Source organism: Epinephelus lanceolatus, chromosome 9 (assembly GCF_041903045.1).
Source record: "Epinephelus lanceolatus isolate andai-2023 chromosome 9, ASM4190304v1, whole genome shotgun sequence".
Taxonomy (NCBI): Eukaryota; Metazoa; Chordata; class Actinopteri; order Perciformes; family Serranidae; genus Epinephelus; species Epinephelus lanceolatus.
In genome coordinates this window covers 10412854-10430523 of record NC_135742.1, presented here as the reverse complement: position 1 = coordinate 10430523, position 17670 = coordinate 10412854, and the positions used below count along the sequence as shown (strand labels likewise).

Sequence of the window (17670 nt, the reverse complement as noted above, 5' to 3'; positions counted from 1 at the left end):
AAACGTGTTCTAAAAATCTGAATTTTGCAGTGGATTTCACAGTGACTGATCGAAACGGCGATAACAAAGAGGTTACGTCCAAAAATATTATTTTCAGTAAAAGGTTCATATGTAGAAAAAAACTGAATGCCTTCTTTTGGCTTTGACTATTTTTTAAGCTTTATTGCCTAGTTTGAAACATTGGTTAGAAAAGTAATCAAGAAGTGATCAATACTTGATGAAGTAATTAAAACAGTGGCATCACTCAATAAATGTTTTAACAGGGTAACTAATCTGTGACCTATTACTTTCTAAAAGTAACCTTCCCAACATGACAACCAGCAGTATATGGCAGTTAACATGACAGTGATCCTGTTATGTAACCCTGTATTATCGGGACATTCTGCATAAAGACTCTTTTGATACTTTAAGGTATATTTTGCTGGTTTGAGAGCAGGACTTATTTTCACATGACAGGATTGCTACTTATACTTCTGAGTATTTCCTCCACCTCTGGTTTTCTCCAGAGAGTGAGAGGTGAAACGTTATTTAAGTGTTTTTTTTCCCCCACAATTTTCAGCCAGTTTAAGTTGCACAGAAGTGTCTGGTTGAGAGACTGTAGCCTTCAAAATGACAAACTTTACTTATGTAGTGCAGAATGATGGGGTTGCTTCCTGTTATACAGAGCATAAATAGAGCAGACCCTCTGATTATAGCCAGCAAATGTTTACTACAATACTTAGGTGCACTCAGAGGAAATGCCAACACTTCACTTCTTATTTGGAGTGCAAGGACACATACCAAGCATGATTACACGTATCCTTGCATAACTTTTGAGCAGAGAAAAACAACAAGGCATGTGACTGGAGCAGATTCCTGCGCTCCTGGAGCACCCTTTCTTAAATTTCACCCTGTGTTTTATTGTCTCTGCCCTCCCGCCCCGTGTACCAGACGCCACAGTGATGCTTTTTACTTCTTCTAATGCACAATAAGCGCATTAGCTGCTCTTTAAAGTCGCAGCATCTGGGCGCGTGGGCGGCGTCGCCTGGAATGTACAGTACGTCAGCTGAGGTGCTCTGCGCGCGCCCAGCAGTCGGTATACGAGGGGCAGGGACGCGGCGCACGGCAGGAAGAATTCAGCACCAAGGTCAGCGCTCCGCCTTTACAGCAGCTTCATTTTCACACTACACCTTGTTGTTATCCCCGCTCCTCTGCAACAGCTCAGATGTTTTTAAAATCATGCTGTGTCCTTGAATGTGTGATGTGGCCGCGATATAAACTTCCCCCGAGTCCAAAAAGTCACCAGATGTTCATATATTGTGCCACAAGTGACAAAAAAAGTCCGACTGTTCCACCACTTCAACACCACACCCACTGATACTCAATGAAATGACACATCGGTGGGGTCAGATCTGAAGTTCGTGGCTGTAGGAAAAAAGTGTCGTGGTCTTGGAAATGTCCCGAGGCGCAGGAATAACTTAAGTAAGCGGCCCTTTAATCCTCACCTCTTTGTAGCTGCACCCTACGAAGATCAGAAATTGGCAATAAACGGGTGTGAATATTGATGGAGATGTGTTCTGAATATGAAGACTGGAATCTGATTTTGTGAGGCTGATGCAGTGTCTGGCTCGAGGTAAGGACGGTTTCACTGTTAAGAGCTAATGTTCTAAATATTAATGCAACGCTGTTAATTATTGGCAGTGTTCCATTTCGCACCTGATTGAGCTAAATGAACGTTTCATCAAGGAAATTGCGCGCAGGCTCACGGGATATCAAATAATCATTTGTATGTGGAAAGATCATCAGGGCTGTGCTCGAGTGCATCATTATCTACAGTCATTCAGAAAGTACTTATTAGGTAGTCATTAATCAGGACATAATTCCTGGTTTGTTGCTCTGGTAGCTACTGAGGAATTCCTCTTATTGTAAAGTTTGAAGTAGTTCTGTTTACGCACAGGGCGTGTGATTTGCATTTGCAAACATTTGTTTGTTGGTTTCAACGGTCGTTTAGAGACAAAAAAGCCACGTATTTCTGACCACAATATGAAGGTGCTATACAATACCTGCTGGATAAAGTGGGCAACCATCCAGGGGCCAAATGTTGGGTCCCTTTTTAGCTGTTTTTGTGGCCATGTCTTTCAGAGAGGCAAAACCTACTTCTAACAGCTTTATTGTTACTTTACACGGTACATTTACCGAAATATATATATGGCTTAATTAACTGGGTACCGGGTGATATTAGTCAGACAGGTTTGGCTTTCATACGTCAGTCTGCACCAACAGGTCAGTCTGACCATACGTACATCAAACAGGTGGGCTCAGTTACGTCGAGTGCCATCATCATCACCATCACTCAACATGCAACAGCAAACTAAACTGGAGAACAGCTTTCAAATCTCCACCTCCACTACAGCAACAGATACAGATGGACCAGATGATGATACATTTCTGCAACAACTCCCTGGCTGTAAAAACAAGATTTCCCCTCCTCTCTCTGGTCTCTGCTGTCATGAGAAGTGCAGCATACATGCAGCTACAGACCTGCGTGTTGCTACTCAGAGAAAAAAAAAGCCAGTCACAAAATGCAACATTATTTAAAACTGCATCTATAAACAATGTTTAAATGCAAAACACATTTTAGCAGTCAGCAAATATGCAGGGACGAGTCATTAAAATCTAGTTTGGGTTCATTTTGCACTGCTCTGTTTTATGCAATCGCCAAAAAACGCACAAAATGTTCCATCGAGCTTGAATTTAAAAGGCATTTCCCACAACAGCAAGTTCTGTCGACACTTTTTTTTGGTGAGTACACAACAACAATCAGGCTGGAAACTTTAATATTTTGTGCAACAAAGATATTTTTCTAGTAAGATACATCCTGTCTTAGCCACAGGTTCACACATTAGTTCAGGAACGCTCCATTCATCCTCTATAATCGCTCCTCTGCATCCTCATCCACCGGGGGAATGCGCAGCCTCAATTTCCGTCAGAAACAAAAGGACAAATATAAAGGCAGCACAGAGTGATTAAAAACGAAACAACTCACCCCTGAGAACAAGGTCGCCGTCACAACGACCTGCTGCAGTCAACTTGGGGTAAAACTCCTGCGCTCTTCCTCAGCAGCGGCTGCACAGGTCTTTCATCCAAAAAGGAAACCAGCGACGCGCTCTGCCTCTCTAGAGACGAGGCATGCTTGTGCCTTTCCGCGCACTGGGGCGCCTTATAAATGCAGAGCAACGGGAGACACAGTGACGAGCTGGGAGAGAGCCGTGCGCGGGCATTTAAATGAACTGTGGGTGGGTTTAGTTATGTCGGCTATCGTCATCACTCAGCATGCAACAGCCGACTCTCCTCGCATCCACACTCCTCCTAGAGCCTACTGTAGGGCCTTCAGAGGGAGGCAAGGGAAAGGTAAGGTGTGTCACTACTGCAACATGTAGACTTTTCACTGTCATCTTCTTTAACTTGCAGTAAAGTCGGATTATTTGGGGAGGATAAAGATTAGATCTGTAAAGGAAACTCAAAGGAAAAGGCTGAAAAGCACATAAGATAAACTAATTTAATGTTGACCTAAACAGCCCTTCTTGCATTACAAACACACACAAGTTACAAACAACATGCCTTGGCATTTATGAGAACAACCCACTGCTAGTTCAAAATCCCCATTGCTCAGCCAACAGACAAATGAGCATCAGAAGACCTTGAACACACAATGCAGAGAGGCTGAACACAAATGAAATCAAACCGCCAGCCTTTTCAGAGGTTGTATTAATTTTATTTAGCCTTCATCTGCCTGAGAGAATCCCATTGAGATTTTTAAATCCTTTTTCAAAAGACTAAGTGCGCTTAAAATGAAACTAACAGCCTAAGAAGACACCGTTTATTGAGGGTTTACCTTTACAGGGCTTTTGACTTGTGCTTTCAGTTGATCCCTTTTTAAATAATTATGCAGGGTGTTTCAAATTAAAGAGAGATATTAGCTCTTTAACTTTGATCTATTGTATGATATGTTCACAGCAGACAAGGCATGTGCAAAGGCAGTTCCTCCAGACTTTTGAGAAATGCAATAGCAATATTATGAAGGAAGCAGTGATGAATTTACAAATGACACTAAACTAGTTACAGTAGTAAAGATGGAAGAACCGGCCAAGTTTGGCACACTCTGATACAGATTGATTTCAAGCCAGTGTTCATACGAGTGCAGTTTACAGAAGCAATGATTTGAAGCTCTGAAATTAAATCCTAACAGGGAATAAATTAAGAAAACTAAAAGTTGTGTTTTTAAAGTTCAGTACAGAGGTGTAATAGAGCTTTATCAAAAGGCAGTAATGACTCACAAGTCACTGTTTTCCCAATTTGTTTTCCAAGAACTGAGATCATTTAAGATTTAAGGGGATTTAACGACATCTAGTGGTGAGGATTGCGCACTGCAACTGACTGAAACTTCTCCCGGTTGGGATTCCTTCAGTGTTCAGTGTTCAGGAGGTTTTTACCATGAGCCAAATAATCCGCAGAGGTCTTTTCTGCTCCAAAACAAACAGATATGGTGATTTAAACCAGTGAAAGTACTGAAGAAAGCAGGTTTTGCATTAACCTGCTAATGTGTGCTCACCTTTTTTCTCTCATAACTGAAGATCCAGATGTTCAGGAGGTTTTTACCGGGAGCCATATTATCAAAGGAGGTCTCTTTCTCTCGAGAACAAACAGACCTGGTGATTTAAAGCAGTAAAAACACTGGATAAAGCAGTTTCACATTAAAAGATGTGTGTTTTTCCAATGCTGCTCATTGCGGAGGGGCTGCAAAGTGCTGTGGCAATTTGGTTTGTCCATTCTGGGCTACTGTAGAAACATAGCGGTGCTCCATGGCAATCTCTTCAGACAAAGACCTCCTCTCTATGTAGATATAAAAAGCAAATATCAAGTTAATGAAAACACAACAGTTCTTATTGTCAGGTGATTATAAACTAAAGAAAACATACTAATTATATCATGTTCTATTTCTGCAAATATATCCCAGAAATTCTACACACTGGATCTTTAATCATGGGGGGTTTTTGTATAAGATCTATCTTTTTATATATCAAAAGTCCAAACATTGATCCCCCTGGAGGTCACAGTGACCCCAGTCAAACACAAGCCACAGGTAACTGTGTCATATCAATTATTTTAGAGGTCAGTGCAACACGTGGCGCACCTGATCTGACCATTCTGTGTTCGGGTTGTGTCTGTTTATTGCTGACTTCAAATAAACTGCCTGTTCAGCTCTTTGTGACAGAAAAAGAAAACCACTAGAAACACACGCTCTTCCTTCAGTGTGCCATTCTCTCCTCATACTGTGGGTCAGACAATCTGATCTCCTTAAAACCCATTCATAAAATGTTCCTTTTTGCAGTCTTTGTTTGCAAATTGGATGTGATTCTCATCTACTTGTTGCTTGTTATAAGAGGTGCTGACCTGTGCTGAGACTACTTTTGAAAAGCTGATATGACAGAAGCGACTGGCAGCAGTAGTCATTGTTAAGAGCCACTTAAAAGAACTTATAAAGAATAAATTATATGATTTCCTTTAGACAAACCCTCAGAGTTGTCATTGTATTCAGTGTCATTTTACTATCGTAGGGATCATATTTATATTCTTCATCTTATCTTTTTTTTCCTCATCATGACAGCACCTGTTGGTGCTTAGCTGTTTCCCCATTTTATTTGGAATATTGTGTAATTTCTACTTAATGAGCTCCTGTGATTTGAAATATATATATATCTAATTTAAATTTTTATTTATAACAAAATTGGAGCGCAATTCTTTCATCACACCATAGTTACAAAGTGTTCTGTTTTTTCCCCTTTTCTTTGAAGGTAAAGTGACAAAATATTCAATTACAGATAAAACATTTGTTATAAGACTGTGCCTTCAAAAACAGTCCGTGTGGTATGATAAATAAACATATTTCAACCCAGGAGAAAATGTTCTGATATAAAAATATATAAATAAATACATAAATAATATAAGCAAGTATTTGGCATATAAATAAATTGACTTATATTTTTAATTAAGTGTTTTACTTTGATGTGCCTAATAAGTAGCCATAACCAGTGTGAGAAATAATTCAAATATATTTGATGGGAACTGGTTATCAACCGGTCAAGCCTAAATGACATCTCACATTCAAGTGTAAATGTGTAAAATTTATCATTCTTATTTTTCTATTGAGTATAATTTGTTACAGAATTTGGTCACAACACACAGCTTGCATGCAATGAAACAGTTCCACCCTTGTGGTTGTTTGGAAAGTACCAATATCCGTTTGATTTCTGATGACCTTTAATTCAGATCCACAGATAAATTAAGTATATTAAACAGAAGACTGTAATCTCCCTCTAAATTTTCAATTTAGGCATCAAAGTTGGCTATTATCAGGCCATTAAAGGCCCAGTGTGTAGGATTTAGTGGCATCTAGTGGTGAGGTTGTAGACTGCAACCAACTGATACGTCTCCTGTGTGCCAGACATGTAGGAGAGCTACAGTGGCTGACACAAAAATGTCAGTGTTTGGCTTGTCTATTGTGCTACTGTAGAACAATATGACAAGCTCTGCGGAAGAGGACCAAACACACAAAGGCAAAAAAACACAAAAAATCTTATTCTCAGGTGATCCTTAGCTTATTGAATATATATTCTGACTCTGGCGAGGAGGTAAATTTGACCTGTCTTTACTTGCATGTCTTGAGACATCATGTCTCACTCACTACAGACTTTCTGTGAAACTGAAATGACAGTAAAACATAAATGCACAAGGCATTTTGAAGCGATAATCACCATGTACAAAATTACAAGATGTATGCATAAGTAATGTCACCTGGTGTAAACGAATAGTAAACTTACGAACCATGCGTCTCCAAGGCTTTCCACTAACAGATGGAGGTAGATTCTGTGGGCCGTGCTCCACAGACCTTCTACAACATGCGTTCAAAACAAAGATGGCCAAAATGAACTCTGACCCAGGTCACATGTTTGTATCAGCCAATTAAAACAAGGAAGAGACAGTTTCCTAAGTGGCTTTACTCTAAAGTCATACCAGGAGTATCCAACAGGGGGTGCATTTTTATATAACTCACCAGTTTGCATTTTAGTAAGACTTAAAGTTATGCATAATTAAAGGTGGGCTGCACTGAGAGACAGGCTGTCTGCTTGCTTCTCAGTCAGATCCACCCCTCACACCTCCACAGCACCAGCCTCTCGCCCAAATATGATCACTTCTGGCTCCAAAAAAACAAATTGGCGATGACAGATTGCTGCACTCGAGGCTTCAAAATGGGAGCCCACAAGGCAATGATTGACATCACGGTAGCTACGTCCATTATTTTTACAGTCTATGGTATCACACATATGCAGTATAACTAGAGCTGCAGTATTGTAGGGTAACATCAGAGGGTGCTAGAAATACAGGGATGGTGTCCGCTCAGGTACTCTTTGAGTGCACTCTTAGTAGCCTCTTTTGTACACTCGACCTTACAGAACTTCTTGGGTACGCCTGAATGGATGGCCACCAATATACAATAAAATGTTTTCAGATAGAAAGCATATGTTCATGGTCTTTTATTAAAGACCTTTTCAATAATTGCTGAATCATAAGTCTCACCCATATCTTTATTTTTCATCTAAAATATATTCTGGCTCGGTGCTGACCGCAGATGCTTCAATTAAATGAATTAGTCATCCCCGTGTTTTATAATAGTGCACCAGCTATTGAGCTGTTTGAGGAGGAAATCAGGTGACATAGTATAAAAAGTGAGAAAGGGCGAGGTTCATGTTTCATGTGAAACCATGAGTCAACCTTGACTAACTAGAGAGGGTTGTTTTACTTGACATACCATGTAATTTCTGCATATAGAAAGAGAAAGTAAAACCTTTACAGTAAAAACTGTAACCCTTTAACGATGTTGAATATGCAAACAGCTATTTAACAGGCTAATAAAAGCCTAACAGTAGGCGTTGCAGGCTCCTTATAAGCCATATCTGTGTCGCTTTGTCAGTGGACTTTCACGTCTACACATTACTCATTAGGTATCCTCCTGCGTCCATTGTTGACATTCCAACACCAGGATATCAACAAAGCACATGGTTAGGTTAAGGCAACAGAAGCAGGTGGTTTGGTTTGGAAAATAACATCATGATTTGGCTCAACATTCATATGGGAAGCAAACACTGGGCTCTCGGGTGAAAGTCCGGAGATTGTTGGGGTTCGCTGGACCTTTTCACCACCCTTCCCACCCACCTCATAGGGACTTTCAAACTCCTTATATCATGTCGTTAACTTATGCCCTCCTGTGGCGTATCATACCACCATGACCAACACATTCTTGCTCCAACCTCGTCACATATTGACGTTCTTGGTCCTCCACTTTCCACGTCCACATACGACGTGCAAGGTCCCCTGGGTGTGTTGGCTGTTGATGTCAAGCTCTGCCTGTTACATGCATTGTCTTCTCTCAAGATACACTTCCCTTTTCACTGGACATTTAACGTTTACATACAGTCTCTTTCAAAATAAGCGCACTATGTTGGTACAACACCACAAATTGACATTTTTCTTGCCTTCAACAACAAACACACATGGTTGGGTTTCGGCAACAAAAATACATGATTAGGTTTAAAAAAAAAGGGTTTGGCTTTGAATCAGGAACACCGCTCTCTCAGGTGATAGGTGGTGTTTGTTGGACCTGTCCACCACCCCTCCTGCCTGCCGCACTCGGACTTTCGCTACCTTACTGTAACTATACGGCCGCTAAACTATAACGGCAACCGGCCGCATATCATGCCGTTGTAAAGGACGCCTTTTTTCGTTGGTTTCTGACGCTACAAGCCACTGCCCAAGCGTCGGATTTCGATGACTTCGGAGTGAGACCGGGCTCTTGTGACAGGTGAGCTCTAGCCCCGATTTAAACTGACACTGCCCCTCCATGTATCATACTGCTGTGACAGGTGCTGTCACATATCATACCACCACAGAAGGTGGCTTTTGGTGTCATTGTCTGATGCCAAATTCACTGACAGAGCGTTGGTTTTTGATGGCGTACAAATGAGAATGGACTAGATAGAACCCCACAGAGCAGCTATTAAATAGACTGATATCATCCGAATCAGGTGCCTCGTCGCTGTACACATATCTGCTGTTTTGTCTGCTGCTCCTTTTTGTCTCTTTAGTGGAAGATTAAGTGAGAAATAAGTTAAACGTGCATAAAAACAGGTGTGTAGGAATGCACTTACTGTGGGAGAAAAGGGGGGATTGTGTGTCATGCTGGATGGCATTTAGACAAGGCACATGCAGCTGCTGACAGACACACTTCAGTCCATTTCAGGAGTCAACCACATGACCTTTCGGTTGTAGAACACCTTGTGTAACCCCTCTAAGTGACGCAGCCTCCCTCTTAACTTAATCACCAAGTATGACAATTTGGCCCAACTGTCCATTAAAGTGTCTACCCCCCTTTGGTCCCAGAGTGGTAACAAATGATGTCACTCCAGACATTACAGCCGCACTTCTCTGCATGTGACCGCTAAGTAAGCCTTTTTGTCCCAGCAGTTCTTAAGGTTCTCCCCAGAATAGAAGAAAATAATTACCTCCATTCATCATAACAGCTGAAAGTGGAGTCCTTCTCTTTGTGTTCTCTGTTATCTACCAGATGACGCACAGACATTTAGGTACTTACATATGGAGCCTGCTAGCACAAGTTTATTTAGCTGTATGGTGAGTTAAAAGTGTGTGTGGTTATTCATGCATGATCCCTGAGATGAGACTGGCCTTCACCTCGGACCAGCTATCACTTGATGTGTCGACACGCAGACAAAACGGAGTGCAATTCCTGGATATCGTGCACACACGCACAAAAATAGCAGGGTTTAATGAAAAAAAAGAGAGAGAGATTTCTTTGAATCCACTTTAATGATGTATCTTTAGACACACGCATGCACTCATTCTGTACACACATACACCCACATTCCATGGTCGGCCATGTCATTATGTCAGTCACTTCCTGCTTGAGTGGTACCATCTGCCCTCTCATAAAGCCACACACCATGTGGATCACTGTGCAAAGCCCCTGCTTAGCCCCATTACATTGCACATTGCCCAGAGTTAAGACTCCCTGGTTAAAATTACATCGGTTTCTTTTTATACATCTTCCCCACTTCCTGTTTGTCCCTAGACCCTTAGCCTTTTTATTCCACATTAAAAAGAGAAGCGGATTTGTATCCCATGCATGTGTATGTATGTGTATGTTTGAGTGTGTGTGTGTGGCTATAAGAGACATTTTGTTTGCATGACTATATCTTCATGCCTGCATGAATACATATGCCAATGTTCTTTCAACACACGTAACCGAGAACGCCACAAATCACATCTCATTTCAGTCTTTACATGTGACGTCCTCCGTTCTATCAGCCTGTTGACAGCTAGTCCCTCATCAGAAAATTATATAGTAGAGCACGCAGTGTGCCGAGGATCTGACTGTATTTGCAGTACATTTAGAGGAATTACTAGCATTATCACAGCAGGAGCCAGGCATATCTGTGAATACGTAGCATGAAGACTTAATTTTGCAGATGCATGCGCATCATGACGCATTGTATAGGTGTGTGTATGTCTTGTCTTGTTATTCTCACAGTGCTTTCCTATCTTACCTTTTTCCAACATTTTTAAGGCATCTAATTAGTCGTGTTCTGTCTTTTGTTTCTATGGCAACTTTTAATTAAATATTTTTCCTCATGTGTCTGCTCATTGGTAGATCCCCTGAGACCATTTAACAGCATTCTTAAAACCTGTCTGCTGTCTGAATGTGCCATAAATTAAAATAACTGTGTTTACAGTCAATGTTTGCAAAGATCAGTTGTATAAAATCACTTCGTAGTGTCAGTTGTGGAATCAGCTGAGCGATATGAATAGGGGATGATGCATGATTACAAAACAAAATGCTGAATTGAAATGTTTGCATTTGTTAAAAAAGAACAGGAAAAGTCAAATCTTTCTTGACTAGTTCAGGCCTTACTAAATTGATTGACTTTAGAGGGAGTAAATCTATATCATCGTGTGGTGTGCCCCAGGAGTCATTCAATGGCCCCTTATTTTTAGCCATGTTATTGTCTTTAAAGGCCCTGACACATCCAACCAGTGGTTGGTCGATGCTGGGTAGTGGGTTAGCATCTGTAGCCCCAGTTGGTGCTGTGTGCCCCTAACCATTGTCCCTTGTCAGCCCCTGTTGGCTTTTTTGGCTGATTCAGCATGTTGAATCGATGTCACCAACAGCAGAGCCTGTTGGTAAATGAAATCACTCAAGCATACGTGAAGAGAAACAGAAGTGAGAAAAGTAAACAAAGAGCTAAAGTCAACCAAAACAAACTTGCGTAATGAACAAATATTTTTCTTTAGCCACTTCTTAAGCAGAAACATTTTGTGATGGCTTGCATTATTGTTCACTGCCAAAGGGTAAATTTGTTTTGTTCTGTCAATACTAGATTGTGTTGTTGATGTGCTAACTGGCTAATTAGTGTCAAGACACAAAGGGTTTCCCTTTTTGAATGATAACAGACTGCTATCTGCTGGTGTGGAGAGTTATTTCCTCACACAGGCAAAAAACATGCATGCTGGCTGGAATTCAACTGTAGCCGTGTCCCTGTGCAACTTTTTGGGCAAGACACAGGAACAGCCAGCAGCTTCATTGCTGCTAGTTCTCTGAAGTTGGTTTGGTGTCTGGACCTTAAGGATGATGGTATGTTGGTCGGGGGGGGGGGGGGGGGGGTGTAATACCGTGACAGCTGTAATCACAATCAATGGCACTATTCCCAGTTGGTCAGATGGCAGGAATCAATGTTGATGCCGCCAAGATTGCTACTGCACAAGCTCTGGCTTTAAATGATGTCAACAGCACAAGAAAGCAGCAGCTGTATCCAGGATATTTTGGCTTCATTTTTGCATGGTGGGAAGAAGTGGAGATGCGCCATTGATCTTTATATAGTCAGTGGTCTGGAGGATTGTCATGAAGTTTTGTACAGACATTTATGGTTCCCCGAGGATTATTGGTGATTCCCTGACTTCTCTTCTAGCACCAGGTTGACATTTTATGGTTTTAAGTGGAATATCTCAACAACAATTGGGTGGATTGGGTACACACATTCATGTTTCCCTCAGGATGAATTATGACTTTTCTTGACCTCTTCACTTTTAATCTAGTGGCATCATCGTGCCAACATTTCAGCTGTCTAATGTTTTGGTTTATGACTGAATACCTGCAAATAACCTCAGCTGTGCTTTGTGTTCTGTGTTTACTAATATTTGCTAATTGGCAAATATTAGTAGGGTAACGCTCGACACTCAGATGGTGGTTATGGTAAAATTACATCTGGTTAGCATGAGCATGTTAGCATTGTCATCATGAGAATGTTATGTTGACTTTAGTGCTAGCATGGCTCTAGACTACTGATCTTGTCTCCACAGGCATTTTTAGCCTGAAACCTGTGCACTGTTTTGCTACGGTTCCAAGATTAAAAAATATGTTTCTTCAAAACAGTATGAAACGGTTTGCAACAAGCTTTGAGGTACGTTTGGTCTTGTTCTGTTGGTGTGTCAGAGGTGTACTCAGTTAGCAGCAACATGTATATAAACCTTGCTGTTTTAAAAAGGAGGTACATACAATGGATCCTGCTAAAGCCCCCTACAAATACGTCCACTGCGGCTTGAAGTATGCAGCAACTAAAGACATTAGGAGACATGCTTGTCGCTATATTTTTTTGTGTTTTTAAATAGAATAAGCTGTCATCTCAGCTGCCACAGATGCAATACTTGCAGAATGCAAACCTAGTAAAATAGTAAACGTTTGTCATATTTTTAGGGGCTGAACAAAGCTCAGGGTTATGGGCTGGTACTTGGTATCTGTTTCCGTTGTTATGCAGATGATACATTGTTTTACATTTCTATTTCACCTGCTTATCTCAGACCTGTTAACAACTACTGTAATTTTAATGCAATTCTCAAAATGTAAAGCAGGAACATTTTCTCAAAGATTATTTTAACTGACCCATCTGAAAAGGTACCATCAAGCTTATTTGCAATCATGTGCTTCTTCTTCTCTCTTTCTCCTCATTATTTTTGTAAGCTTTGTTTTTTTTTTGTTGTTGTTGTTCTGGGAGTAATTTTGAGCATCTATTTCCTTTTCAAAGTCAGTTCTACTTTTTTTGTGTGTGCAGCACTACCAAAATAATTCAGAGAAAAGTTAACATAACAACTTGAAAGCTTTAGCTTTAAAAAAAGAAATGTCTACCACTAAAGACAGTTTTGCCTCTGTCAGTTTGAGATATATGCCTACCCTTTTAAACGCAAGAGAAATGATGAGTTTATTCATTTCTTCCAGACTTGCCAGGTTTATCGCTCGAGGCAAATGTACCTAACCCTCTCTATACTTTAGTTCTGTATGCTTGTCAATGTTAAATTGCATTACAACCAAAGAGACTGGAATGACAGATGGCCTCTTTAATGTATCTCTCCTTTTTTAACTGATCTCATGATTCAGCTTCAGGCTGCTTCCCCCAAATATACTGCAGGGTGTGGCCAGGAATTGCTGTGTAACAAACAGTGCATGATTCTTAATGTTGTGCATCAATCTTGCTGATACAAAAGGGGCTCACTAAAGATAAGAATGAAAAAGAAAAAGTTACTATATTCTGACATTTGGGTTGTGGTTTTTTTATAGTCATACAGAAAATATGGCATGGAGGATTTTATCTTTTAAAGTTAAAGACTTTAGTGCTGCTTTCAAGCCATGTACAACAAAAGGTAACATTCAAAGACATTTTCAATGTTGAGGCAAATAACAATAATTTTATATACATGTCTGTTTTATATGTTGTTTACAGCTTGTTTTGTTTTGTGTTTCTGCATGCCTATGTTTTACAATGGTTTGAATCCAACCATGAAATATAGGTTAAACTGCAACTTCTAAACTTTTTTCAACTCAGCCTTGTTTGTTCATACATTTTACTGACGTCCAGATTTAGTTAATTATGTTCCATGGGCAATTTGGCATATTATTGCGCCTCCTATGTGGTACACAAGCTTCCAAAAAGAGCATTGTGCAGACTAATAACCCCGTTCATCAAGCACAGATTGAATTTTTCAGCTCTATAAACTAATCAATCAAAGCTGACACCCCTTCCCCAAAGCTCCACTTATAATAAAGAGTGTTTAAGCATTGGAAAAACTCTCTTTTCCTTGCTTGACTTGAAAGACAGAGGTGATGGGTGGGTTTGTGTTGGTGCAAAGAACTCGGTCTGCATACATGGCTTCTAGTAGTGGAGAGGGAGCTGAACCGAAAGGTAGGTCTCTATTTTTCGGCCCATTTATGTCCCGACCCTCACCTATGGTCATGAGCTTTGGGTAGTGACCAAAAAAATGAGATGCTGGATACAAGTGGCCAGAATGAGTTTCCTCCTTAGGGTGGCTGGGCTCAGCCTTAGAGATAGGATAAGGAGCTCAGACATCCGGAGGGAGCTCAGAGTAGAGTGGCTGCTCCTTCGTGTCAAAAAGGGCCAGTTACAGTAATGTGGTTCGGGCAGTTTATCAGGATGCTTCCTGGCACCTTCCGTTAGAGGTTTTCTGAGCACGTCCAACTGGTAGGAGGCCAGGGTAGACCCAGAACACGCTGGAGGCATTATATATCTCATCTGGCCTGAGAGAGCCTCAGGGTCCCCCAGGAGGAGCTGGAAAGTGTTGCTGGGGAGAGGGATGTCTAGAATACCCTGCTCAGGCTGCTGCCCTGGATAAGTGGATGAACATGGTTTCTTCAGCTAATAGTGGTGTCCGCATCCATATACTGTATACATGAGTGCAACAGGTGCAAAACAAACATTATTAGGCATATGTGTCACCGATCTTAATGTGCTGAGTTGGTCATTTGTAAGATATTTCTTTTCCAAAACAAACTCTTTAATAATTACTATTTCAAATATGTCTTATTCATTTTATTTGTACAATGTATTACAAATTGCAAAATGCATGTGCAGTCCTATCTGACAAAGACTCACCTCCCAAAAGACCTAAAACTCATTTTAGTAGACCAGGTGGAAAATTCCCAGTTGGCACAAGGTAAGAGGAATGCTTTTTGACACCATCTACTCTCAGAGAGAGCCTGTAATACATTCTCTCCCCAGCATGAGGGAGAGGGGCTCAGAAGTTGTCAGCTTTACAGCTTGTGTAGCAGTCCTGGAGAATTCAAAATGAAGTGGGCAGTGCAGGCAAAACGGTGATAAAATGAGGTCTGAATATATGCAAGACGAAGCCAGCAGTTTCCCGCAGGCTATGATGTGAAGAACTTCTTCCTTTTGATGTGATCCAAAACATAACATCAGTGTTGATATCCTGTAGCTCCTGGGTGAAACTGAAAATCTGTAAAGACCAGTGGGCCAGTGCGAGGCAAGAACACAGCCGGGGTATTTCATGCAAAATCTCTCACTTGAAAAGAAAACACCCACTCTTTGTTGGCATTGAGATCGTCTTGTAACCAACAAATTGAGCACAGCTAAAGGGGTCAACGCTGCTGAGCTAAAGACAGAGGATTGAAAAGAGCCGAGGGCAACGTTGCACATGGAAATGTGCTGTTTGCACTTTGTCAGGGTCATCGGGCAAAATCATTATCAACACAGATGAGCTTCACTTTGTGTCTTGTTTGAGGATGATAACGGAAGCCTGCGTGGTGTCAGCCCCGAAATGCTCGTGGGTGGTATGCAAGAGCTTGCAGTGTTTTAGAGGTGGGAAGTCTTTTATCCAAACCATATAATATTTTACTGTGCTCCTCTTGACATTTGTAAATAAATTATATATGCAGTAAATCTGAATTCTAAATCAGTAGCATAAATTCTCAAATCTGAAACTTTATGTGTTTTACAGCCAGTTTACTTTAAACAGATTTGATCTAGATCCTGGTGTGTTGTATCCTCAAAACATCTGTTAACCGTCCTCTGTTTACATATTGGGCATGTGACACATTTAACAGTCCCCTGGCAAACATTTTGGCTTAGTAGGAAAAGCACAGATGTCACTAATGCCATTAACAATAGTTCCTCTTTATTCAAGTGTGCCCTAGTGAGCAATGACAGTGTGTTTATGTTCCAGCATACACAATAGGCCTTTCTCACAACAGATGTTTTGACTTCTCATAGTAGGAAAAACAAAGACGCCACTAATGCTGCATTCCAGACAACTCAGAATTTCAGCCCAGGTACCAAAATAAAATGTTGGGAAACATACGATGTGGTTCAAATTACATTACATAAGCTGAGTTTGTCATCAGAGGGAGGAGGGGACGGTGGTGTGACACCTAGGCAAGAAGGCTGCAAAGCAGCAGACAGAGCCCAGTTGGCAGAAGAAGATCTGGTACGTTTCTGAGAACCATTTGAACATTTCACATGTATCCTATCAGCATTTCTAAAGTGACATAGTATATAAGCTGACTTTGTCATCAGGAGGTGGAGGAGATGGTGGATGATTTGTCACCTAGGCAAGACGCCCGCCAAGCTGCAGACCACTCTTTGAGACCAAACAACAAAACCAGCTGTGATTTCGGGAGTCATTGCTGTGTTTCAGCGGCTTTTTAGGCACCACGTGTGGGTGTTTTGTAGCAACCCATCCCTGTTTTTCCAGCAGGTACAATGCCACAAAAAGCAGTTGTTTTTTTTTACCAAGACATTGCTGCTTATCTAGCAGGGACTGTGCCCCAAGAAATGGGTATATTAAGCCCATACATGATCTTTACCTAACCATAACTAAGTGGTTTTGTGCTGCTGCATAATAAAGTGCAAATGTAACTGTGTGTGTATCTGTGGTTTGCAGAAACGTACAAGGCCAACATTTTTTTCTGGCGATTGGGTTGGCAGACAATAGACCATTGTTCGAGACCAACTGCCAGCCATGTCTGCACTGATAATTAAAGCGTGTATTTTAAGCCAAAACATGATGTTTTCCTAATCCCAACTAAGTGGTTTTTGTGCCAAAACCTATCCACATTTAAACCCCGGTGTTATCATAACATAACATTGAAAATTGAATCCAAAGAACATAAAGTTTCAGCATACCCGCCACATATGAATCATATAAATGTAACAAATTGGTGGTTTGCAGAAATGTACAATGCCAACATTTATTCTGGCAACTGGGTTTAAAATTTCTAAACTCCTTCTTGGAAAAGTACAGTGGAACACCACTTAAAGTCAAAGTTTGTACTTGTAAACTTGGGGCAAATTCATCTACTCTGACATCATAGAGAAGCAACTACATCGACAACAACCATCAAAGCGCACATTGTAAATGATCAACTATCAACTAAACAACATTAATTATGTCAAAATAGGTTGCCAATGTTATTGGGTAGCTGGTTACAGTAAACAGTCTTTGAAAGTTATCTCCTCTAAACAAATGACTACGAGAGTGTGTGCACTTGCCAAAAAAACATCACTTTATCAAGGTCAGCCATGGTTGTTGTTTACACTTGGGCGTTGTGCTCATGGAGCGCTTGGAGGCCGGAAGTTGGACATTTCAACTGGGAAATTCTAACCTCCGACTTTGAATGAAACCCAGCATTATACAATCAACAATGGTTCTTCTCTATTCAAGTGTGCTAGTATGCAGTGCCAGTGTGTTAGTGGGCCA

The 17670-nt window shown here is 40.9% G+C and overlaps 1 protein-coding gene across 2 annotated transcripts in view; it reads right to left on the bottom strand.

Moving 5' to 3' along the window:
* Positions 1-3174, bottom strand: part of nos1 (nitric oxide synthase 1 (neuronal)) — a 61071-nt gene extending 57897 nt beyond the window's left edge. For both annotated transcript variants that reach the window (XM_078170546.1, XM_033620149.2), the window contains exon 1: positions 3026-3174. The gene's annotated coding sequence lies outside the window, so the exon portion shown is untranslated. The remainder of the gene's footprint in view (positions 1-3025) is intronic.
* Between the last annotated feature and the right edge of the window lie 14496 nt (positions 3175-17670).